The following is a 27,420-nucleotide window of genomic DNA, read 5'->3' on the forward strand; positions in this document are numbered from 1 at the left end:
AGAGCTGGGATGAAGTTGGCACCATTTACAATCTTTGCGGAAGAGGCTCAGAGGCAAATGAATAGGAAGATGCAAATACTTTCTCGTCCACTTACAGAGTAGTTTCATTTGCGCCAACTGAATGCATTGTAATGTATTTAGATGAAGCTCAAATTATATTCCCTTTGCAAAGAAATTGAAGATTTAAGCTTGTATCTATAAAGCTGCATGGACCCACTAGGAATATTATAAATCATTCTTTATCTTTTAACCAATCCCATTTCAGAACAGGCTTCCCTATGGGGATCCTTTATATTGATAAGTTGGGTCCCTTGTGAAAATTAAAGCAAACATTTCCAACTAAATCATCAGGAAATAATTTCAATGTAATTTTCCTATTTACTCAGCTGCCAGCATCATTGACCATCTTAGTCTTAAAGATTTTAAATCTTGATGGAATTAAGGTCTGTAGAACATACAGCCCTTCCCCGTGAGTCAAAGCAATCAAGCCAACAATCGTCATTTTCCCCATCATTAACAAAAAAAAACAAAACAAAACAAAAAATCACACGGCTTCCTAGTCAGTAAAACAATTTAACAAAATTCAAAACATCCAAAAATAGTTAACTGCAAAAGACTTTCCCATATAACTGATATTGCAAACCTGCTGAAGTCCTGAACTACGGACTCGGTAAAACCTTTTTTAGTTCCTTATATAACAGAGGCAGCTTGTTATGATTATCAAAGATAACTGTGCAGGGGGCGTGGACTGGATGATCCAGTAAATCCTTTCCATCCCTATGCTATGATCCTAGTTAGCAACTGCCTCATAACAGAAACATAAATGCAGCTGACACCTGCAGTTTCAAAGAAACAAACTCACAACCACTCAATGTAAAGAAAAGAAAAATCACCTATTATTTAAGTGTAAGTCCCCAGTTTCTTAATTTGATTTTTCAGGACTACATTTCAAGAACCAGAGAGACACGTCAGTGCAATGTACTTTTCAAAGTGCGGTTTGATTTTCAGCTCTATGGCTATGTGAATGCCCACAAGAACCCCAATGAATGAATGACTACCTTCTGTTGCGATCATTCTGGTTCTAACCTGACTCAGTATATCCATCCTTACCCTTCAGTACTGGGAGAGAAACCAGAGCTTGCTCTCCTCAAGTGGAAACAGAGTCGGAATATGGCTTGTTGATCTCGAGGTATGATTCTTGCTTTGGGTACAATCTCTCTCATGTTCATATCCCTACGATGTGGAAACAACACCTCAGAAATATCTTCAGAGATCTCATTTTATGAGATTGCAAAGAAAAACCATCTTGCAAAGAGGATTCACAGTCTAAGCGTGAAGGTTTCTGCAAGTATAACATTCAACAAAAGCTGCTTTACTCAGGCTTTGAGTTACTCACTCCTGTGGGCTCAAACTCCTCTGCCTCTGTGGGTGGATGAAGGGGGGAACCTATGTATACATGTCTGAGATTCCACAGTATGCTACCCTCTTCCCACAATCTCATGGAAATACCTTTATGAAAGCTCTATGGGGTCAACCAGTCTCTGACAGACTCTGCTCTATTAATCAAGGTAAACATTGAGTTGCATCCGATGAAGTGAGCTGTAGCTCACGAAAGCTTATGCTCAAATAAATTGGTTAGTTTCTAAGGTGCCACAAGTACTCCTTTTCTTTTATTGATACTGCACTCAGTCATAGGCAACTACAGTGACCCTTTCCCTCTGGGTACTGAGTTATTACTGTTTTTTATTACATGCCTTACGGTAGTGCTTAGAGCCCCAGCTGAGATCAGGGTCCCGTGGTGCTAAGCACTCTATAAATGTATAGTAAGAGACAGTTCCTGCCCTGAAGAGCTTGCAATCTATATAGACAAGACAAAAGGTGGAAGGGAAAACAGAGAAACAGAGATGGGAGGTGACTTACCCAAAATCAGACTAGTCATAGAATCATAGAAGATTAGGACTGGAAGAGACCTCAGGAGTCAGTGGCAGAGCTACAAATAGAAGCAAGGGCTCCTGAATTCCAACCCTACCTTGGATAATAAATTTGCTGCTCTCACAGTTTGACATGACTAGCATTCTCTGTTTAATACATGTCTAGGAATACTTCATAGTGTCTGGTTCTAACTAGCACTAGTCTCCTTTAACAGCCTGGTCACTAAATCTGCAAAAAAAATTATTTACACAGAAAGAGAAGGAGGAGAAGGGAAGGAAGGGAGGAGACTGTTTTGCACAGTTCCAGTAAATTAGAATGAACATATATGAAATATTCCCATAGACATGTAATAAACCACAGAATTTGCCTTCAGCTCTTTTGTGCTGAATAACTGCAATGAAGAAAATGCTTTGTCTTTTAAATAATTCATTTTCAGAGAGGCCGATCTCCTCCATATTTTCTCCCTCCCCAGTGATTCTTTCGATTAACAGCTTTTAAATGTTCTTTTCCCACTGAGATTTTTTTTCTCTTTTCTTGCACTATTTATGTGATGTTAGTAGATATTGCAAGGGAAACCTGTAACCATGGGCACCAAATCTCCCGTCCTATAGCCTCTTCATACCACTTTGGCAGGAGAAAGGGGCCATAAAGAATGTGCAACCGGCCCCAGGTGTCACAGCACAGGGAGTCTCCTCTCTTGATGTAGGGAGCGTGGCAACATGGAGAGAAAATATGTTGGCAAAAAGAGGGGGAAAGGCAAAGCACACAGAGCTCTGGCTATTCTTTGCTTCCCACAGCACGCAGAGAGCTATGGGAAGCAGAGTATAAATTAGAGCACCTCTAAGATAGATCTAATTTACACCAAGGGGCAGGCAGGACCCCAAAAGGCCTGAAAGGATCCTTTGCCCCTCTTAGCACAGGGATTGAGGAGGAGGAACTCATAACTAGGGCCACAGGACCTTACTCTTCTCTCACAACAGTTTCACAGCGGTGTCACTCTGCTGACTTGAGTGAATTTACTCCTGATTTAAGAGGAGAATCAGGCCCAAGAACGAGGATTTGACAGTTTTCTTTGAAATGTTCTCTATTTGGCCCCAATGCTTCATTCCCTGTGCAAAATTTTGAAAAAAGGTTTTGATTTTTGGAACAAAGTTTAATTTTTATTTCAAAATGTACTTAATTCTTCTACATAGAAGTTTTTTAAAAATTAAAAAAGAGTCAAAGTTGAAATAAAATGTTTTAAATGTATCCAAAAAATTTCAATGACCTGCAACAAATTTTTAAGTTTCATTTTGCAAAATATTTCAGCTTTTTGTTCTGATACGGGACATTTTTCCCACCAAAATTTGGATTTTTTTGTGGAACAGAAAATTCATTGTTTGACCAGCTCTATGTATAATTCTTTATAAAGTCCTGAAGTCCTTACTGACAGCAAAATGTTATCCCATAGAGCCACACACAGAGGTGGCCTGGATCAGGCCCCAGTTGTGTCAGGGAAGCCATCACTTGCACTACACCATCCCTGAACATACATATGGGTAGTGGATGAGCCTGGGGTAGGCGGGCATAAGGTGCGCACGCATTGAGTCCACTGCTAATCTTCAGGGATATTAATATGACCTAATTGGAGCCTTTTTAAAAGGAGTGCAGTAGTGGGTGCCTCAGGTAGTCTTGTCACTATAGCTTGTAAATGATCCACACTGTCAGGGCAAAACTCACAGGGAGTACCAGAGCCTGTGAAGAGATACAGCATCTTCATGCAGATGACCCTGCACTTCCTGTGGACCCAGATCATCACTACACAAAACTGGGGTGGACTGGGATACACTCAGTGAGAGGGTCCTTTTATGGGAAGTCAATGGAGGTTTGGCGCACATAAAGACTGAACAAAGACTCAACAGAGATTTCAGGATTTGGGCTTATGTGTTTTCATTTTCAAAGCAAATGCTTCTGTGCTCTTCTTGCTATGAAAGATGAATGCCAGTATCTTTGAACTCTTTACAGATCCTACAGCAGCAAACCAGTGTGTGCCCCCCATTACTAAAACCTAAAAAAAACTAGGTTTCAGAGGAACAGCCGTGTTAGTCTGTATTCGCAAAAAGAAAAGGAGTACTTGTGGCACCTTAGAGACTAACCAATTTATTTGAGCATGAGCTTTCGTGAGCTACAGCTCACTTCATCGGATGCATACCGTGGAAACTGCAGCAGACTTTATATACACACAGAGAATATGAAACAATACCTCCTCCCACCCCACTGTCCTGCTGGTAATAGCTTGATCACTTTAGATAAGCTATTACCAGCAGGACAGTGGGGTGGGAGGAGGTATTGTTTCATATTCTCTGTGTGTATATAAAGTCTGCTGCAGTTTCCACGGTATGCATCCGATGAAGTGAGCTGTAGCTCACGAAAGCTCATGCTCAAATAAATTGGTTAGTCTCTAAGGTGCCACAAGTACTCCTTTTCTTTTTAAAAAAAACTAGTAAGGAAATAGTGTTAGTTTCAAGCTATTGACTGATTATTCTAAACTGCAAGTAAATTAGTTTAACAGCATGAAAAACTGAGTAGTGAGAATGCAGTGTTTTTCTTAATAAACCAACAAATCAAAATATTGTACATATCTTTTTATCTTTTAAATGTAAGCCTATTTAGGTACCTTGATATAAAATGCCAGAAGGATTTGATTGGCATGTCAATTAAAGGTATCTACAGAAGTCAATGTTACCTTATGCTGGGGTGCAGGTATTATGATTATACATTCTCTCCAAACTGTTCTCTTGGAATCTTCACTAGGAAGCACTGAAGTTATCTAATTGGTCAGGTGGAAAATCATAAAGAAGAGTAGCTGCTAACAGTTTTTAGACTGTTCCAGAAAGTATCAAAGTGAATTTTGTAATAACGGTTTATCGAGCTACTTTATTGCTAATTGGGCTTTTGTGTTAGATTCTTTAAGGTTTGAACTCTGTTTATGCTTCAGGCCTGATCCTGCATTCCTTACCTATCCAGAACTTCCCCTGCACAAATCAGGTACTTGTGCACACACATTGTGTATTTGTATGTGTAATTAGATTCACCCACATTTCTGCAAACAAACTGAGACAGTTTGTCCCCTGATGTGTGGAATAGACTGGGGCAATTTATCTCCTCCATTCATTTAATGTATTTGCTTCGAAAAAGTTGATCAAGAAAATTCTCCATCATGACAGAGTATTTTATTCCAGGGCAGATTTGGGAATGAAGTGGAGTCAGCATTATAGTATCATACATTATGTAATTAACATTCAGCCAAATAAAAAATCTCATTACAAACAATTATAAACATTCCATGCATTTTTTAATTCTAATAAAAATTTTAAACCACAGCAGCTTGTTACAAACTGAAGCCACTGTATTTTACGGTAAACTCAAATAAAGTTAAAACAACTTTTTTTCTTAATTCTTCCAGTCCTCCCATAACTGGAGGCTTACTTGGATCCATCCCACTAATCTGGATTTGACTCTAAGGGTTTGTCTACACTAGATGTGTTTACCTGATTGCCATTTAATGCAAGAAGTTAACACATCTTGAAAGGCTAGGGTAGACTGCCCCAAATGTCTTTTCCAGATTACAAACATTTGTGCATTACCATATAAAGAGCATCTGCATAAATGTTCATCTGTTGTAAGTCATTGTCACACCACTGAAATAAATGGAGTAACGATGATTTACACCAGCTGAGTACGTGGTCCTTTGGGTTTAAACCCCCCAATTCAGAAAACAGAAGCACGTGCTTAACTTTAATCATGTGCTTAAATCACTCCCTATTTAACAAAGGACTTGGGCATGTGCTTAATCATTGAAGTCAGTGGGACTTAAGCACATGCTTAAATGCTATGCTGAGTTGGGGCCCAAATCAAGATTAGGAGCCTGATTCTGCAGGCCTTCCTCAGACAAAACTCCCACTGAAGTCATCTCCACAGTACTGCAGCTAAAATAAATGTCTTTAGTACTCAGCTTAGATAGAACCAGTAATAATGCAAGTGGTTAAATAAGTTGTTTTGGGCTTTTTGTCTCCTTTCTTGCACAGTGGAATGAGCTTAGCCGATTTTTGGTAGAGTACTCACCGAACAATACTATTAGAGAAACATAAATTGAATGGGCAGCCAGTCGTAAAAATAATTGTCCAACCTTTATCCTCTCCAGCTCATTTGTGAGAATTTGAAGTCAAAAGTCCTATTAATGCTAACCATGAACTGATTCGCTTAAAATTGAATTAACTTAATTTATGAAGCCATGTTTGAAGGCAAAATGTTGCTTAATTCAAACTTAGTATTTTGACCTCTGATTGTAGGGCAAGTGTGTTAAAAGACAATTAAACATTGGACTCCACTTTGGAGATCCTTTATGACTGCATGACTACAACAGAGACTGCACCCCCTTTATAGCACCAGCACTGGTACACGAGCATATTGTTTGCTATAGAGCAATTTGGACTAGTGGTCTGGTCACAGGAGTAAGACATAGGAATTCCTGAGTTCTAATTGCACAACTGACTCTTTCTGAGGCTTTGGGTAAGCTCTTTAACCTCTTTGTGCTAGCTCTGTAACCTCTTTGTGCCTTGGCTTCTCCATGTATATAATGGGGATAAGTATATCTACTGTCCAACAATAGTCAGATGTTCATATTCAGTGTGGCTTAAACCACAGAAGTTTGTATCAGCATTTTACTGGCATAGAGAGGAAGCTGTCATTAAAAATAGCTAAATATACACACACACCTATATAAATACCACAGAGAGCATTAATAGGTTGTCACTAACACTTAATGTTGGAAAATACTGCATGATTACCGGGATTTAGAGCATAGTAGAAACTTGTTCTTTCTTTGGGTCCTGTTAAAAGAAACAATGTAAAAGGCTAATGAGAGAAAGTCCATCCCAGAAAGTGATGTGCGCTTAGCTCCAAGGACAGAGGTATAGTCAGTTAATGGTTTTATATCCCTAAAAGCTGCCATCTTATAAGAGATGACAAAGGAGGGATGTGATCCCGAAGCCTTTGCTCGGGCAAAATGTCTACTGAACTCAACTGGGATTTAAATTGCAGAATGGCTGAGAACACACAGCTCCCACTGATTTCACCTGGAGCAATGGATGCTCAGCACCTCTGAAATTAGGACTCTCAGAGTTTTGCCAGAGTAATGACTGAAGGATCTGGCTGTATATTCCCATGTAGTTGTCACCAGACTGTCCTTCACTTTGGTCAAAAGGGAACTGTCATTCCCCAAACAAATGGAATTTCCTCCCTTTTTTTCACTAGTCAACCTCTGTGATTGCCATGAATTTGCACTGTAGTAGTGCCTGAGACCAGATCAGAGCCCCATTGTGTGAGGTGCTGTACCAACATAGTAAGACATTGGTACTGATACTCTGTTGCCCTGTATGGTGTGTAGCCATTTATACCAATACAAAGTGGGTATAAAACTGCCATTCTGACTTGGAGCACTGTATACCCACCTGCATGGTTGTAAACAGTATTGCCAACACTCATGATTTTATTTCAGCTCTAGTGATTTGAGGGTAGGTTTTTTACCTGTCTCATGAAAACATGATGAAAGGCCCTAACTTGTGAATTTTCCCTTATTCAAAATGGCCATTCTCTCCTATTACTGTCAATGGGGCTGAAGCCAGCAAGATGGCTACCATTTCCCTAGAGTCTCTCTGCATGGGGAAGTGAGGCTGTCCTTAATAAAGTTGGCAGCCACCTCCCATTGTTTTCAATGAGACTGAATTCATGTGCACAGGCAAAATGACCACCAGTCCCTTGTTCGGGGGATTTAGGACAGTGATGGGCAACCTGCAGCCCGTCAGGGTAATCCACTGGTGGGCCGCGAGACAATTTGTTTACACTGACCATCCACAGGCACGGCTGCCCGCAGCTCCCAATGGCTGCGGTTCACCATTTCTGGCCAATGTAAACAAACTGTCTCACGGCCCGCCAGCGGATTACCCTGAGGGGCCGCAGGTTGTCCACCACTGGCTTAGGGTGACCAGATAGCAAGTTTGAAAAAACAGGCCCCTTTTTTCTGGTGGGGGTTAGTTGCATATATAAGACAAGCACCTAAGATCAGGACAGTCCCAATAATAACGGGACATCTGGTCACCCTAAGGGAGCTAGACAGGACACAGGGAATTGTGAGGAGCAGTGGAAACAGATTTAGGTATTGCAGGGGAATGGGGTGCAGGGAGATGTTGGGTGCAGGAGGGAGATGACAGGATTGGATGGCAGCTCCCCCAGCCTGGGGGCAGTGGAGTCCCCTCATGTGAACTGACTAGGGGTCATAGAATTTTGGTGCCTGCAGGAGGAGCCATTGTGATACTATAAGAAGCTCCTCCGATCCTGTGATTTTCAGGCTAGGCACACAGGCAGAGCTGTGTGTGAGAGCTGAAGAGACAGACCTGCCATGCCACTGTGCCCTGCCTGCAGGTATGGCCCTGGGTCAGTGGGAGGGGGAAGCACTGAAGCATCCCAAATAGAGAAGTCCCAGTAAAGCAAGAGGCAGCGAAGTGTTGCTGCTGGGTGAAGACAGTAATAGGGATGCTGCCATCCATTTCCTATCTCAGGGGTGAGGAGAGGGTAAGTGGAATCTCCATCTGAGCAGCCAAGGAGAGGCAAGCATTGTTGTGTTCATTAAAGGTTGACTTTTGAATCTGAAATTATCCCACATACGCTGCCAGAGGAATAGAGGGGGATTAAAAAGTCAAAAGACAGGCTGAAACACATGGTTTGATTATTTTTTTTAAAAATCGTGATATTTTGGGCCCATCTTGAGATTTTGGAGGATCTGACTCATGATTTTTTTTTCCCCTTGAGGTTGGCAATACAGCATAAATGACCACACCAGGTGCAGAGCAACAGAGAATGTGGCCTGCAGTATCTCTCTCAAAGAGTTTATAATCTACAAAAACGCCTAAAAACGTATCACTTTTATTACACAACTTGTGGGGTTACATATTACTTCTGAAATAGATTGCAAGCTCCTCTGGGCCAGGACTGTCTTTTTGTTCTGTTTGTACAACACCTAGCACAATGGGCTCCTGGTCTATGATTGGGGTCCCTACATGCTACCACAATACAATAATTAATTCATCATAATAATATACTGTTTCACTAACTTTTCCTTAAGTTGTTGTGAACAACACCTTTAGTTATCCTTCACTATGTAAATGGCATAGGCTATTCAAGAGAGAAATAGAGAAATACAGAAAGGACAAAGATTAATAATACGGACCCATAATTCTAATACAGAAATAAGTAAGGCCCCGGATTCCACAATATTAGGCTTCCACTGCACTTTTGACAGCAGAAGCCCTGCCTTGTGTGGGGCTGAGAGGGGGAGCTGTTGTCAGCCCCAGGTGGCTGCTCTCAGCCCCAGGTTCTCGCTGTCAGCCCCAGGTGGATGAAAGCGGAAAATCATGGAAAAGTAATAATAGACTTTATTACCACAAATAATAAGATCCATTCTTACTTTTCTGAAATTTTGCATGGCTTGTCTGCAACTCAGCCAAAATTTTTTGACCATCATCCCACAATTCAAATCGGGCCTTAGGAATAAGTTATATCTAGAGAATTAATTCTTACAATTATTAACAGAAAATCCAGTAAATACTATAATATCTCTTAAATTTAGCTACTAAGTGAATGCAAAAAAACAGCATTTCCTGTTTGCTAGTCCCACATAAGACATAGAGTCAGGAAAGCATCCCTATTTAGGGAAACACATCCTTAATCTAAAGCCCATGATCAATTCTTACTGAAGTCAATGGGAGTTAAGCACACACTTAAGTGCTTTGCTGAACAAGGATGGTCTTGAGCACAGGTTTAAATGCTTTGCTGAATTGAGGCCTAGCTCCATGGTGTTCTAAATCTACTTGTATTTGTCTCAGTAAGTTATTCACAATCAGGTACAGAGTAAGTTATAATGAATAAATCCCACATGACACCAGCAAAGTTTTGCTCTCAATTCTGGTTGAAAAGCAAATACGTATAACAGGCCGGTCTCCTAATCCTTCAATAAAAGCTTTTCTTCTTTAAACTGATCTCCACATCTAATTGAAGTGAACCCCTTCCCAGTTGGCGACACACGTTTTTGGCTGCTTGGCAGATCTAATTAGCTTTAAGTCAGTTTATCTGCGAATCGGGCATTTGTGTGCTCCTGCTATCTCCCAGCATTTAATGAATTAGTGCTTATTAATTGGTGGAGGCCATTAGTAAATTTGCGCTTTAATGTGTACATTTGAATTGATGGTCCCCTGACTCTGAAAACCCATTGTCTGTGAATCTGTGGGAAAAGAGATGCAGGGCCTTGAATGAAATTAAAAAGGCAGAGACAGTGAGGAAGAGAGAGAATTTAGACCAATCATGGAGTAGAGGTTCCATCCCTGAGCTGGCACTAAGGCCACTGAAAGATCTGAGCGTAGGCAGCTTCCATTTCCCACATCGAGGGGCTGCTGACACTGTCAGCCCGGCAGCACAAGCCTCTGGCAGTCCTGCCTCCCACAATTCATCTTCAGTGTCACTGGCAGTGGGGAATCAACAGACCACTGTCAGCCCTGGCCATGCTTCCTGCATCAGGTCCTTCTGTAGGGGTGCACTTAGCCAGCTGTTAAAGGTCCATGTAAAGAACTCCGCAGAGGAAGCTATTTGCAGTACAAAAGAGGTTGAACCAAAGCCATGAACTATGCAACATATTCTAGATGTCACCTCCTGGCACCTTGACTATTAGCTATTTACATATCTGCAGACATAGCACACTCATATAATACCTAAAGAGGTTGCACTACCTGTGATGGAAAGATCCTCTGTGCAGAAGATATTCATGGGGAGTGGCCTTACACCTATACTATGGATTTTCTGTGCTAGGACAGCCAGTGCAACAATTAATCAGGCCCTGAGACCCTCACTTTGCACTGTTAAAAGCGATCACTTTAAAAAAACAAACAGGGATCCCTTAAAAGCCAGTGTTAGGGCCAGGAGCCCTTGTCAAAATTTGGAAAAGACGTGAAGTAAAGGATTGACAAGGTTGCTGTCTTACATAAAGATATTCTTCTTCTGTCAAGGCACCTACATGCCCATGCATGCATCAGACATTCCAGCTGTCCCTGTTTAGGAGGGACAACCCCAGGACACATTTGCCCAAGCATCCTCCTACATACCTTCATTTTTACTGCTATCGCTCTGTCCCTGAAGTTCTACTCATTCCCTAGCTTCCCTCAAAGGAAGAAAAACAAGTACAACATTGGCTTGGCCATCACAACTCTCAGCTTGAGCTGGTCAAACAATTTATGTGTAATGGCCATTATGAAAGCAGCCCTTTTGGGGGGTTGTAACCAACCCTGATTTTCTTGGAATATATTCTTTATTCATAATCATTATCTGGATACTCTAGAGGTACAAAAGTGCCCAAGTCACTTAGGAGCCTAAATCCCATTTTCAAAAATTAACAACAAATATTTTGCAAGGTTTAACATTTTGCTAAACTTTGTGCTTCAAGGCTTAAGCCAATCTCTGGTAGAGACCAGGATGAAATTTGTGTGGGGAGTAGCTTATCTGCCTACTTTTGCCTTCCTCTGAAGCATTTCGTACTGGCCACTATTGGAGACAGGATACTGGATTAAATTGACATTGGGTCTGATCCAGACTGGCACTTCCTATGTTCCCATGAGTCTAAATCCAATTTTCAAAAACACTGAAGACACATAAGAGCCTAAGTCTTCAGTGGGACCTAGACTCCTAAGTCACTTAGGTGCTTTGGGAAATTTTACCTTTGATGAATAACTTTCAAACTATAAACGATTCTCAAACTGTTTGCTTCAACTATTCATTCTCTGTATTGTGTGGTTGGTCACCTAAGTTGCATGATGTGATTAGACGAAACATTTTAAAATAGTGAATAAGGCATTCCAGCCTGTATTTTCAGACAAATAACTATTTATGAAGCAGTCAGAATTTTGCAGAAAGGTCCAGTGAATACCCCTTGGTTGGCCAGATATGAATAAATAACAAATAACCGAACCCCACTGATAATAACTAACAAAACTCAGTGCTTTTATTCTGAAAAAATATTATCCAAATCATTCAACTCTATTCTCAGCTCACTGTATTGAGCAGGGGTCTTTCTGGTTCCATTTATAGTGCAGAGAAAATATTATAATCTAAAAAAGGACATAGGGAAATTGAAGAAAAGAAGCAAGAGAGAGAACTGACGTTTAGAGGCCATTTCTACAATAATTTATCATGTTGCTTTTAGTCATACTCTGTTTCCTGTGGATAATAAGATTGGTAAGTGCATCTGCAGTGACTGAATGACACCCCCTATGTAGCACCACCGATTTGACATACTAAAAGATAACAGTTCAAGGAGCAGAGGAGGCTTCCTTCTGAGCTGTTAGCAACAGCATCTGTCTCATCCTCTTTACAGCCTTTTGGGTTTTTATCTCCTAAAACATGTTTTGCTTTCTGAATGTCAGCCAGTGTACATAGGCATGGAGGCTTTCTTCACTCTCTTCCACAAAACTGGTCAGACAGCTGCTGGGTTAGGGATGCAAGGAGCCTGAATCGTAGGAATGGGAATCACTTAGGACTCACATCCAGAGGAATATGTCACCTCACCGCAGCTGTGGCCATGTGACCAATGGCCTGACCCCAGCACTCCCTGAGGTCAGTGGCTAGAAGTCCCATTAACTTGAATGGAAGCAGGTTTGAGCCTGGAGTCAAGCCAGTATGTGGTAAAAGTAGGGTGACCAGATAGAAAGTGTGAAAAATCGGGACGGGGCATGAGGGGTAATATGCACTTATATAAGACAAAGCCCCTAAAATCGGACTGTCCCTATGAAATCGGGACATCTGGTCACCCTAGCTAAAAGCAAGATGGCCTTTCACTCCTGTGCCACTGACCATCACAGTTCCTCAGAAGGAAGTCAGTGGGAATTTTGTCATTCACTTCACTGGGAAGAAGATCATGCCCAATGCTAGAGACCACTACTTGATACAGGATAAAAGTTTTCAGTTGATAGATCAGATGCTATTTATTTTATTCTACATCAGCTTTTCAACAGCATATATCTGTCATTTTTATTAAGATCTGCTTGAAAACTTGTAACACAGTTCATTCCCTAAAATGTCTTTAGGACTCTCCCCTCCAGCATCCTGATCAAATCTTTGAAACAATTCCAATGAATCCATCCCAGGTTTTACACTAATTCCAGGGCATGCTGGTACAAGACTTGGGGAATTTAGTGAGGGTACCCAGGTAGTGTAAATATGATTGATAAAACTCAGATATATACAGGTTTCAGAGTAGCAGCCGTGTTAGTCTGTATCCTCAAAAAGAAAAGGAATACTTGTGGCACCTTAGAGACTAACAAATTTATTTGAGCATTAGCTTTCGTGAGCTACAGCTCACTTCATCGGATGCATGCAGTGGAAAATACAGTGTGGAGATTTTATATACACAGAGAACATGAAACAATGGGTGTTACCATACACACTGTAATGACAGTGATCAGGTAAGGTGTGTATGGTAACACCCATTGTTTCATATTCTCTGTATATATAAAATCTCCCCACTGTATTTTCCACTGCATGCATCCGATAAAGTGAGCTGTAGTTTACAAAAGCTTATGATCAAATAAATTTGTTAGTCTCTAAGGTGCCACAAGTACTCCTTTTCTTTTTGCAGATATATACAGGTGCTGGAACTAGGGGTGCTGCAACATCACCTGGCTTTAAGTGGTTTCCATCATACACAGGGTTTACAGTTTGGTTCAATGGCTCTCAGCACCCCCACTATACAAATTGTTCCAGCCCCCCTGCAGCTATATCCATCACTGTTGAGTCAAGGTGCCTTTGACTTAAGGAGCTCCTGGTGCCCTAAACATAACAGCTCCTTGTATTCATTTTCTCCCTAAAAGTATGGCTTAAGTCAGTTAGCCTATTTAAAATTTTGTCTTATTATGATGTTTACACATGACACCAGTGTCCTGGGATCTGCAGTTGGTGACTAGTGGTTTCCAGGTGGTGGTTTTAACCAATAGCTCTCAAAATGGCTTGAGACCAACCTACCTGAGAGAATGCCTTTCCCCCTGTGCCATACTTAGTGTTGCCAACTCTTGCAATTTGATTGCAGATCTCAACAAGTTTCTTAAATGCCTTGGCATATGATTAGGTGAGAATTTTAGATTTAATTTTTTTTTAAAAAGGCAAGTTTCCAGTCTTCATGGTTGGAGAGAAAAATCAATATCAGACAATTCACAACAGCAAAGGCTGTTTTTTTGTATTAGTGGTTGCCTGGCATCCTTTTTACATGGGGCAAAATGCATGATCAAGCTCATAATAATGTTCAAATGTGACCCCAATGCAACACAGCAGCAAGAGCGGAAGTTGTGACCATTTTTCACAATTCCTTATTCAAATATTTTAGATCAGCACTGTACGCATACAAGTCAGATTACATATTAGGGCCATGTTCGCACCTGCATTAAGGCAGCTTTGTGCTGCTCTGGTTGCATAAAGCTGTCCTATAGCCAGGTTAGCCAGCTGCAGCACAGGGAGATCCTCAAAGGCGGTAGACCCAGATCAGCTCCAGAACCACCCCAACTCCCTGCAGTTGGTCAGTGGGTATTGCCAGTGGAAAAGGGGAATGACCAGGGCTTCCCTTCACCTTGGCAATATCCAGTTGCTGTACCAGCCCCGTCAGAGAATATTAGCGAGTAAAAGTGTTTGCAAGAATATTCATGGAAAGTGAACGTAAAGAGGGTTGAGCATTTTCAAAGAAAATCCGAATAACAATTCAAATTATTATCAAAAGGAAGTAGTTTTGCAATGTTTGTCTAGTTCAAGATAAATTCTCCATCTATGGTAAAGAAGATAGGTCTGCTTCTTGTAGTCAAAACATTTTTTTAATAATGGGTGTATATTATTTCCCATGCACACTGGCTTTGATCACCAGTGTCCCTGCTTCCCTAGCCACAAAGCTACATTAGAGTCATACTACCAGGGGCTCTGTGGAAAGGATAATATGCCCTTGGTTGTATTCTCCTTTTAGGACAAGTTCTGCCAGGCTAACGGGTACAGTGTGCCATGCCTGGCCCTGCTCACAGACTGCCCACTCCTATCCCAGCCCACAAAGTCCTGAGCACCCCCCAGGAATAACAAGTGACCGATAAACGCTCTCAACTCCAAACTCCATCTTCTGCAATAACTGTTGGGATGTTCTACACTTCAAAAACACTCAGCCAAGTAAATCTCTGGATGTGGGAAAAGGGCTCTGAGGAGTTCAGAGGAGATGTGAGCACTGTGGTGAAGGTGGCTGTGCCCCTGTTCTTCATGGGATTGGGGAGACCTCACATGGCACGTCCCCTCCACCCATGGATCTTTTAGATACCACAGTAACCGACACTATAGATAATCCTAAAATGGCTAGGTAGGTTAGACAGAATCTTGCCTCTTGACTTCAATGTGGGTTTTGATTGAGTAAAGACTGAGTGAAAACTGAATAAGGACCTGGGTAATGATTTGGACCAATCAGCCTTCAACTAGCTGCTGAGTCAGCTATGTGGCTCTCTGATTAACAGGCAAACATTTTCAAGAATCTTGAAACTAATAATAAAAGCACTTGGTGTATTTCCATATAGTTGCCATTATTCATCGTCAGTGCTCCCTATGTAAGCAAAGATTTTACATGTAATGCATTGATCAGTTATTTATTCAAGTAGGTTTCAATGCAATTATTTCATATCTGAACTAATTTCTCATGGAGTTTTTGAACAAGGCTCCATTAAAAAAAAAGGACATCCAATTACAAGATAACAAACATCTGAGAAGCAAAAAATAATCTACATTAGGAGCCTGAATGGAGCCAAAGTAACTCTTTAAGCAGATGAAATCCAGGACCTTAATTATGATCAATTTCAGCCAGCAGGTGGGCATGCTGTTTGTGTGGGGATGAAGGCTGTAAAAAAGAGACCAGAGAGAGTATCAAAGCACAGAGATCCCAAAGGGAAGGGCTAAGATAGGGTGGGAAGAGTCAGAATGGCTAGGAAGCATTAGAGAGGGCAAGGCAGAATAGTGGAAAAGGCTAATTGGTACCAAAGCTAAGTCAAATCTCCTTGATTTCTCTATTGCTTCCAAAACAACAGATCACCCCCTTCTCACCTCACTCTCCCTTTGCAACTCTCCCTCAATATCCCTGTTCCTTCAGCATCACATTTGGTTCCTTCTCTATCATTCTCTCTGGGTACTGCCCAGCTTTCCATCCCACTCCTCTTCTCCCTCTGTCATCTCTGAGTGAACTAATCTCCCTCCCTCAAATCCCTTCTTAAAGTACTTCTTCTCCAGGGCCTTTCCACTGACTCATCACCAACAAACAGCCCCACTTGAAGTCTGAAGCTGTGTCTGTCTTTTATCACTATAGGTAGCACAGCAGGCACTGTAAATAATAAACACTTCAACCCAGAGCTGAGACCAGCTCATCCTCTCCAACCTTCAGAGCTAGTTTATGAGGCTTATGAAACTTATGGACAAGGGAGGCCACCCTGACTCAAGGGCAGGGGAGGGGATTCCTGATTTTGTGAACTGGTCCTACACTTGATTTGTGAATGTGTGACCTGTAGTTGCCTCTGTGAATATACTGAACAGTGCTCCATGAGCTCTCATAGGAGTAGAGAGCTAGAATCTACAAGACAGGATTCAGAAGGCACAGCAGGATCTTATTTTTTCATAGTAAAATCTGTGCATAGGGGCACAAGTGTAGCCCTCAAAAAAAAGAAGAGAAAGGCAGACAGCAAAACCATTGCTTTGAAGTAAATGAAACTTGGCATATGACAATAACTGGAGGTCTAGGAGTGGCTTATCATTTATTAATGGCTTTCCTATGATAATTTTTAGCTGCCCCTAAAATACATCCAGTAATGAACAAGTGTATTGCCCCTGGCCATGTTACTGTATGCTAGGACAGTTAATTGATTAACATGATATTTCTTCACGGGCAGCAGCATCTTTCAGAGATAGGACACTCCTTGATACCAGCAGATGAATAGTCAGAACTACCAAACCTTTGCATTAAAGTGATATCAGTGGTTTATTTTGTGCAGTAGTTTGCCATGAATGTTGATTTGCTATTGAAAGCAACCTCTTCACTACTGCTCTGGCCACATACAGCATTTGCATTCCTTTAAACTGGTGATTTAGGCCACGCTTTGATGTATTAAAAGCTCCAAGCACTAAATTTATAGACCCCACCACCTATATGGTTTCTGCAAGTGTGTGTAAAAAACCTGCTTTTGTGCACACATGCTATGGCTACATGCACCTTCAGGATGGGTGCACACAAATACCTACTTTATAAGAGCCACAGGGCACTTTTTATTTGCAAGTGAAGTTGAGACAGCTACAGTTAATTATTTGGAGCTTGCAAATGTCCACATTCTGGTTTAATATATAAGAGATTCTTTTTAACGAAGCACATGCAAAGGTAGCTCCTGCATGGCACAGATTCACTTGCAGACCCGCTGTTTTCTCAGACACGTGGTATTGGGGATATCACATAGAACATTTGGTTCCACAAACATAGGACTATCATTTGAGCCAAAGGAAATCTACCTTAGCTGGCAGCAGTGTTAAGAAGATCTCTTAGCCTCTTTGTTGGCCCAGCACGAGGTGAGGGGAAATGCACTCGCACACCCACCCACTCACTACGTTATTCACTGAACACTTCTCTAAGTATACGTGACTATGCAAATCACTACACTCTGCTAGCGTAGCCTTTTGGTTACAAGGGGAGTATCGCTGTGTGCTCATTCTGAGTTACAGCCACACAGCTTTCATTTGGAAATGATTCAAAGGAATGAGTAGCAAAGATTTTGAGTCAAATTCCAGCTCCAGCCCCCTCTGACATTCATTGGCAAAATGCTCAGGTGCCTCAGCGGTTTTATAAGTGCAGTATAAAGGCTTTCATTGCTCCTGTCACTAACTATTGAGACGTGATGGGATTTTTTTCCCAAATGACAATTAAGTGGCCAAACTCTGTCCACCGGTCCAGAGCTCTATTAACCACCAAACCCACAAGGCTTGGGCCTTGAGCACAGCCATTGGGCGATGGTAGCTGCTTTATTTTTGTATTATCAGCAGAAAAATGTTTAGTACAATTCAGAAATAAAGGTGTTATTAAATAAAAAAAGAGGCGAACCCAAAGGCGGAGCGAAAATATATGGCAATTGTCAAGTTAGCAGAAGAGTCAGAGTATGCAGACCCAAGAATAGATGCATCATCCTGCCGTTATATATTATCAGAGTGGCTGGTCATTAAGGGCTATTGGCACTAAACCTCATCACCAATACTTTCCATTGTATCAGAGTAACAGCCGTGTTAGTCTGTATTCGCAAAAAGAAAAGGAGTACTTGTGGCACTTAGGTCAATACAGGTCAATCAGTAAATGCAGAAGAGGTGTGTCTCTGGGGGAGATCAAAGAGGGAAAAAAAGAAGGGTCTGGAAGATTAGTGGGGTTGGAAACAGAGAAGGAAAGGATGTTGAATATGGCACAGGAGTGCTTTATATATGAGATGTCTGTATATAGGTAAATAGTTAATGGATATGTAGCATTGTTCCTGGATTTCGTAGAATCAATTAATCTTTTTGTGTCCTGCAAATGGCTGCCTTGGTGAAGCTCTGTACATGGAGTGTTTGGGAATGTGTGTGTAGGAGTGGGTCTTCAAGAGAAATCTTGGTAACCTGGCCCCTTGAAATGACTGAGGGATTTCTCCTTAACTTTATTGGACCCTGGAACAGGCTCTGACAATCCAATCTGCTTCTATTGCATTACTGTCAAATTTCCCCTGCAGTACAACGGTTCTGATCAGGCCATAATGGAGGAAAGCAGGTGAAAATGCAGTTAAAAAAATCTGGCCTCAGAGTGAGAGAGTGCTGAATAGAGTTCCAGAGAGCGATGCTCCAGGCTTGGAAACACAGGCAGAATCTAAGAAGCTGCACATGGAAGATGATTAATTTTTTGAGGGCAACAATGACTCTTTCTTCTTAAGGACACCTAGGGTCCATAGAAGAAAGAGCCAGTGTCAATAACATAGGATTAATCAAGCCAATAAGCTTGATACATTATAACTTGTTTATGCCATGAGATGTAAATGTATTAATTATGGACCCAGTGCTGGCACCCTTGGCAACAGTGGAAGCAGGAGCAGCCCCTGGGTTAGAAGAAAATAGTGGTTTTAACCCTCTCCAGCATATTAAAGGAATGATGTACCCATGTTACCCACAGTACAGATTCCTGGAAGAGAGCAGTGAAGTTCATGAATTAAATAGCTTAACTGAGCTGTAGTTTCAAAATATCTTTCTAAGTGTGTCTTGCATTGTGTGAGCTGTCTGAGTCGCTATATAAAAAAATAAAGATAAAGATATTGCAGATACATAATGGATGAACTGCACTGCACAGAAGGAGTATTCCTCCTCTTTCCAATATCCTGGCCAAATGCACAAAAACAAACCTTTAGGACCCTGGGTCATGACAACTTTGGTTGTCTGGGAAGAATATTAAATGATGAAATCACATTTTCACTTCCAAACAAAAATGCAGGAAGGATATTTACTTTGCATATATAAACATTTTTATTGTTCTCTTTTAAAATATCTTTCCTTCAAACCACTTCAAAAGATGTTTCCATAGAAACCCAAGCAGAAAAGCAAAAGGGAACATAATTTTTGCTCAGTTTAGATTCATCTGACCCACCGCTCTGCTTAAACCAATAGTGTGTCTTCTGTGGCCATTTTTATCAGTCAAAACATCTGAATGATACAGTCAGTTAAAATAGTTTTGCCTTTTAGGATTTAGAGAGACAAGGTGGGCATGGTAATATCTTTTATTGCACCATCTCTAAGAGATATTACCTCACCCACCTCGTCTCTCTAATATCCTGGGACTGACACGGCTGCAGCTACAACAGCTGGGACTGACATGGCTAGAAGAACATCGCATGCTACATTTTAGGATTTACAATAACTACCAAGAAGTATCAGTTACTGTAATAATGGCAGCCAAGACCATGAAAGAATTTGTTGCAATTGTTTAAAAGAATCTATCAAGAAAGAAAGAAAAAAAGACTAGGTGGTAAGCTGCTTTAGAACCATCACAGCCGTTTGTTCTTCCATGGAGTTCTTTAGGCTGATACCCAAATAAAAGCTTTAAGCGGGTTCCCAAATATGAATCAACCTGCATTATCTCAGCTGTTTTTGTGTTGGTGATTGATGATAATACAGCACATAGAGGCTGATCCTGAACATAAGAACATCCTGGGTCAGACCAATGGCCCCTCTAACTCAGTATTCTGACAGTGGCTGGTGCCAGATGCTTCAGACAAAATTAACAGAACAGGGCAATTTATCTAGTGAGCCATCCCCTGGTGTACAGTTTATTATCTTAGTCTCAGGAATAAGTCTTCTCTTCCCTGTTTTGGTTAAAAACCGCTTTTGGGAACGGGGTGAGCAGTCAGAACCCTGAACTGAAACGGTAGGGGTGACAAACTTATTACATAACTTTTCTTGCATTTCTAACTCCATAGACACAGGACTGCATGTAAAAATCCACTAATAATGTAATGGATTATGATGCTGTATGCCATGGCCATTTAAACTTGCAGTCCAAGTGACAATCTAACCCTAAGTGATTTGCCTAAGGTCACACATCCTGTCAGTAGTCGAGCAAGTAATAAAGCCCAGTTTTCCTTACTTAAGGTTGTTTTATCCACTGCCCCATCATGATACTAGCACTATTTTTTAAGTCCTAAAAATAATGATTAGCCAGAGAGCATTAGATTACCTTTCCTAATGAACCTCAAGTAAGCTGTCATAAAAATAAAGGGAAGAGTAACTACCTTTCTGTATACAGTGCTATAAAATCCCTCCTGGCCAGAGGCAAAACCCTCTCACCTGTAAACGGTTAAGAAGCTAGGATAACCTCACTGGCACCTGACCAAAATGACCAATGAGGAGACAAGATACTTTCAAATCGGGGGGGAGGGGGGAACAAAGGGTCTGTCTGTCTGTGTGATGCTTTTGCCGGGAACAGATCAGGAATGCAGTCTCAGAACTTCTGTTAGTTAGTAAGTAATCTAGCTAGAAATGCGTTAGATTTCCTTTTGTTTAATGGCTGGTAAAATAAGTTGTGCTGAATGGGATGTATATTCCTGTTTTTGTGTCTTTTTGTAAGTTAAGGTTTTGCGTAGGGGGATTCTCTAAGTTTTGAATCTGATTACCCTGTAAGGTATTTACCATCCTGATTTTACAGAGGTGATTCTTTTACCTTTTCTTTAATTAAAATTCTTCTTTTAAGAACCTGATTGATTTTTCATTGTTCTTAAGATCCAAGGGTTTGGGTCTGTATTCACTTGTACAAATTGCTGAGGATTATTCTCAAGCCTTCTCCAGGAAAGGGGGTGTAGGACTTGGGGGGATATTTTGGGGGAAGACGTCTCCAAGTGGGCTCTTTCCCTGTTCTTTGTTTAAGACGCTTGGTGGTGGCAGCATACGGTTCAAGGACAAGGCAAAGTTTGTACCTTGGGGAAGTTTTTAACCTGGTTTTAAGCTGGTAAAAATAAGCTTGGGGGGTCTTTCATGCAGGTCTCCACATCTGTACCCTAGACTTCGGAGTGGGGAAGGAATCTTGACATAAGTGAAACACATTCCTCTGAAGAAAAGATACAAAAAGTAAGTCTGACTTCTGAATCTTTTCCCAACAGTAGTTTAATGATGGTGCCAGCTTGGTCTACACTTCAGTTCAGACTCTTTAAAGGAAGATATATTGGCCTATCTTTGCTCGCTCTTCAATAGCAAAATGTAAAAATAGAACAACTCACTCCAGAGGGCTGCAAGGACTCCTTTTATTAAGGTGAAAAATCCATCATTTACAGTACTACAGAAAGAATGGATTTTGAAGTTCTTTAGTCACTAAGAGTACCATAACCCCAACCCGACTATGCAAAGTTACCTTAAGCACATGGCAATTTGTTTGTGTTTATTTGGAACAGCTTTACTTTTCCATATATTTCCCTTATTAGAGGAAAGCTAAGGAGCATCTATGGAGAATTCATAGCCTGTAATAAAATTCATATTGGTAACATATAAACATTTGGAATGGCAGATGAATGATGGAGGTTACTTTTTCAGAGCGTATTTCTCCCCAGCACTTTGAGGATGAGTTGAGCTATACCTTTGATTTATATCAAACGTCTTTTTGACAAGCGTACAAGCAACTGAAAAAAAATTCTTTAGGTGCTAGTGTTAACATTAAGGATAGGAAGCTCTAAATCTCAGGTACTAACCTGCATTGCACGGCTTTCATCATTAAAGTTTAATATCTGCTGTCAAGGTTCCTCCCCCACTCTGAACTCTAGGGTACAGATGTGGGGACCTGCATGAAAAACCTCCTAAGCTTATCTTTACCAGCTTAGGTCAAAACTTTCCCAAGGAACAAAATATTACCCCCGTTGTCCTTAGACTGGCCGCTACCACCACCAAACTAATACTGGTTACTGGGGAAGAGCTGTTTGGACGTGTCCTTCCCCCCAAAATACTTCCCAAAACCTTGCACCCCACTTCCTGGACAAGGTTTGGTAAAAAGCCTCACCAATTTGCCTAGGTGACTACAGACCCAGACCCTTGAATCTTAAAAACAATGAACAATCCTCCCAACACTTGCACCCCCCCTTTCCTGGGAAATGTTGGATAAAAAGCCTCACCAATTTGCATAGGTGACCACAGACCCAAACCCTTGGATCTGAGAACAATGAAAAAGCATTCAGTTTTTTTACAAGAAGACTTTTAATAAAAAATAGAAGTAAATAGAAATAAAGAAATCCCCCCTGTAAAATCAGGATGGTAGATATCTTACAGGGTAATTAGATTCAAAAACATAGAGAACCCCTCTAGGCAAAACCTTAAGTTACAAAAAAGATACATAGACAGAAATAGTTATTCTATTCAGCACAATTCTTTTCTCAGTCATTTAAAGAAATCATAATCTAACACATACCTAGCTAGATTACTTACTAAAAGTTCTAAGACTCCATTCCTGTTCTGTCCCTGGCAAAAGCAGCATACAGACAGACCCAGACCCTTTGTTTCTCTCCCTCCTCCCAGCTTTTGAAAGTATCTTGTCTCCTCATTGGTCATTTTGGTCAGGTGCCAGCGAGGTTACCTTTAGCTTCTTAACCCTTTACAGGTGAGAGGAGCTTTCCCCTGGCCAGGAGGGATTTCAAAGGGGTTTACCCTTCCCTTTATATTTATGACATCTGCTTATTGTAGTTCTGGAGGGTTCCCAGCTAGATAGCGCTTTGCCTTCTGGCCACATGCTGAAGGAGATGGAAAAACCTTTTGCTATGGCCTACACCTGATTTGAAGGGTCCTGTATATTTCTAAAGGAGATATAACTAAAGCACTAAACTTTTTCCTTTGGCTGGATACATATATACAAAAAAACCTCCTGTCAGTATCCTAAGCCATTTCATAACCAAAGAGCTTTCTGGCCAAGGCATCATGATCTCATTGCAATGCCAATCAAGAACATCCTCCTGGGGTGTTAAGGTCTACATGATTCCTTCAGCTTATGCCAATCATTCTAAAGAATGTGGTCACCATACATCCTGAAATTGGATTTGCTGGATTTTAGCGGCATGACTCCCCTTAACATCAGAGCACCATTTTGAAGACCTACCCTTTGTGTATCACCAGAACCCTATGCATAGGTGTATACTAGGGCTGTCAAGTGATTAAAAAAATGAATTGAGATTAATCGCACTGTTAAACAATAATAATACCATTTATTTAAATATTTTGGATGTTTTCTACATTTTGAAATATATTGATTTCAGTTATAACATAGAATACACAGTGTACAGTGCTCACTTTATATTTATTTTTGATTACAAGTATTTGCACTGTAAAAATGATAAACAAAAGAAATAGTATTTTTCAATTCACCTAGTACAAGTGTTGCAGTGCAATCTCTTTATCATAAAAGTTGAACTTACAAATGTAGAATTATGTACAAAAATCCTGTATTCAAAAATAAAACAATGTAAAACTTCAGAGCCTGCAAGTCCACTCAGTCCTACTTCTTGTTCAGCCAATCGCTCAGACAAACAAGTTTGTTTACATATGCAGGAGATAATGCTGCTTGCTTCTTGTTTACAGTGTCACCTGAAAGTGAAAACCGGTGTTCACATGGCACTGTTGTAGTCAGTGTCGCAAGATATTTACGTGCCAGATGTGCTAAAGATTCATACGTCCCTTCATACTTCAACCACCATTCCAGGGGACATGCGTCCATGCTGATGACGGGTTTTGCTCGATAACAATCCAAAGCAGTGTGAACCAACACATGTTCATTTTCAGTATCGGAGTCAGATGTCACCAGCAGAAGGTTGATTTTCTTTTTTGGTGGTTCAGGTTCTGTAGTTTCCACATCGGAGTGTTGCTCTTTTAAGACTTCTGAAAGCATGATCCACACCTCGTCCTTCTCAGATTTTGGGAGGCACTTCAGATTTTTAAATCTTAGGTCAAGTGCTGTAGCTATCTTTAGAAATCTCACAATTGTACCTTCTTTGAATTTTGTCAAATCTGCAGTGAAAGTGTTCTTAAAATGAACAACATGTGCTGGGCCATCATCCGAGAGTGCAATAATATCAAATGTATGCCAGAATGTGGGTAAAACAGAGCAGGGAACATACAATTCTCTCCCAAGGAGTTCAGTCACAAATTTAATTAATGCATTATTTTTTCAACGAGCATCATCAGCATGGAAGCATGTCTTCTGGAATGGTGGCCAAAGCATGAAGGGGCATGCGAATGTTTAGGATATCTGTCACGTAAATATCTTGCAATGCCAGCTACAAAAAAGTGTCATGCAAATGCCTGTTCTCACTTTTTGGTGATGTTGTAAATAAGAAGAGGGCAGCATTATCTCCTGTAAATGTAAACAAACTTGTTTGTCTTAGTGATTGGCTAAACAAGAAGTAGGACTGAGTGGACTTGTAGGCTCTGAAGTTTTACATGGCTTTGTTTTTGAGTGAAGTTATGTAACAAAAAAAACCCCTACATTTGTAAGTTGCACTTTCAGGACAAAGATTGCACTACAGTACTTGTATGAGGTGAACTGAAAAATACTATTTCTTTTGTTTATCATTTTTACAGTGCAAATATTTGTAATACAAATATATACTTTGATTTCAATTAAAACACAGAATACAATATATATGAAAATGTAGAAAAACATCCAAAATATTTAATAAATTTCAATTGGTATTCTATTGTTTAATAGTGCGATTAAAACGGAGACTAATTTTTTGGAGTTAATCACGCTTAATTGACAGCCCTAATGTATGCTACATAAAAGTTAAGGAGAAAGGAATAAGGAGCCCATATCGTTTAGAAGTATTAAGCCAAATCTTAGCAAATCTCAAATTGACTCCATCAGGTCAAAGGACACCATTCAAAGAGAGTGTGTGTGTGTAGGTAGGGGAGATCATAGGTGCTGGAACTAGGAGTGCTGCCACACTCCTTGACTTGCAGTGGTTTCCATCATATACAGGGTTTACAGTTTGGTTCAATGGCTCTCAGCACCCCCACTATACAAATTGTTCCAGCACCCCCCTGGGGCAGAAGCAGAGTCCTGTAGAAAGACCCCCCTGCCATCTCACACTAACCATTGGATCCTATCCCCAACTCTCTCTAGTCCCTTGGTACAGTAGCTGGGCAGGGGTTGCTGCAGCCCAGCTCCTTTTAGCAGAAATACTGATGACGAGATTTCCTCAGAGCATAATCATCAGGTGGAATTCTGCATCCCAGGAGATAGTAGCAGACTTCATACCAGTGGGATCTTTTAAAATTACCGCAATGGCCTTTCTAGAATTAGATAACACTTTGATGTGTTCAAAATGCTTTATAAACATTAACCAATTCATCCTCAAAACAGGCCTGGGAAGTAGGTAAGATTTTGATTCTCATTTTGCATATGGGGATACAGACAGATTGAGGTTGTACAGCGAGTTAGAAACTAGAACCTAGGAGTCCTAGCTCTCACTCCCATGTTTCCTCTCTAGCCTTACATGCTATTTACCCACCCTATACCTCTTCCCCCCCGCCCCTTCCCCCACAAATATACACTCAGGAAGGAGAGGCTTTTACCTTCTGGAGCACCAAGCAAAGAGCAGCTGTTATGATCAGTTGCCACATTATCAGTTGCCCTCCCAATTTCAGAGCACTGGTTTGTTTGCAATTCCCCTCCTAGCCTTTGGCTATTTAGACTAGTGGTGGGCAACCTGCGGCCTGTAGGCGGCCCGTCAGGGTAATCTGCTGGTGGGCTGCGAGACAGTTTGTTTACATTGACTGTCCTTAGGCATGGCCACTCGCAGCTCCCAGTGGCCGTGGTTCACCTTCCCGGCCAATGGGAGCTGCGGGAAGAGGCACGGGCCGCAGGGACGTGCTGGCCCTGCGGTTGCCCACCACTGGTTTAGACTAACCTCTTCAGGGCAGGGACTGTCTCTCACTGTGCTTACACAGTGCCTAGTACCATGGGGCCTTGATCTCAGTTGGGGCCTCACAATACAATGCATAAATAATGCAGCACATGTGCAGCTGAGTTTTGAGTGATTTCATCAGGGAAGTGGGAGGAAGCATTTCACTGAATAAATCAAAGATCTGAAATACCAAATGAGGATCCAAAATGAAAGAACAAAAGTTCTGGCCAGAGAATGTTGGATTAGCTTTCAGAGGGACATATTTGTCATTAAAAAGTAAAGTGATCCTTACAGCCAAGATTAGAGCACAGAGGGAGCACAAATTCTTCTTTATTTCTGCAGGACAACAGGAACTGCATGTATTAAGGAGTTCCTTCATCTTTCAACACTAGAAGGTAAAGGAACCTGGCATTTTGTTTTAAAATAAAGGTATCTGAATATGTAAATGTTAGAGGAAATATCTCCAGGAGTTATCTTCTCATTATGGTTCTCAACCTCAGTCTCTTTCAATGCCTCTCACTCTACAGACAGCACTGCAAAATACAATTGGGGCTTGTCTAAGCAGAAAGTTAAGCCAAATTAACTAAAGGTGCAAATGTAAAGTGCATTAGTTAAAGCACATTAAACCCCTGCACTTGTACTGATGCACTTTAAATTCACACCTTTCATTAATTTGCCTGAATTTCCTACTTTGATGTGTCAGTTTCAGATTGTGGCAACCCCTGGGCCAGCTTCAGTTGAAAGTCTGTGTGCTCTCCTGGACCCTCTGCTGCCTCAAATGTAGGCCAAGCCTTAGAGGCACAATCTAGCCAATAATATTTAGCCACAGATTTTTCTGAGTTGTACATTCTTTTCTTCTCTCAAATGATTCATTTACATGTTTCCCACTGTACTTTGGATTCTGACACAGGCTTCCCATAAGGTATTGTGG

The sequence above is a fragment of the Caretta caretta genome, chromosome 9, assembly GCF_965140235.1.
Source record: "Caretta caretta isolate rCarCar2 chromosome 9, rCarCar1.hap1, whole genome shotgun sequence".
Lineage (NCBI taxonomy): Eukaryota > Metazoa > Chordata > Testudines > Cheloniidae > Caretta > Caretta caretta.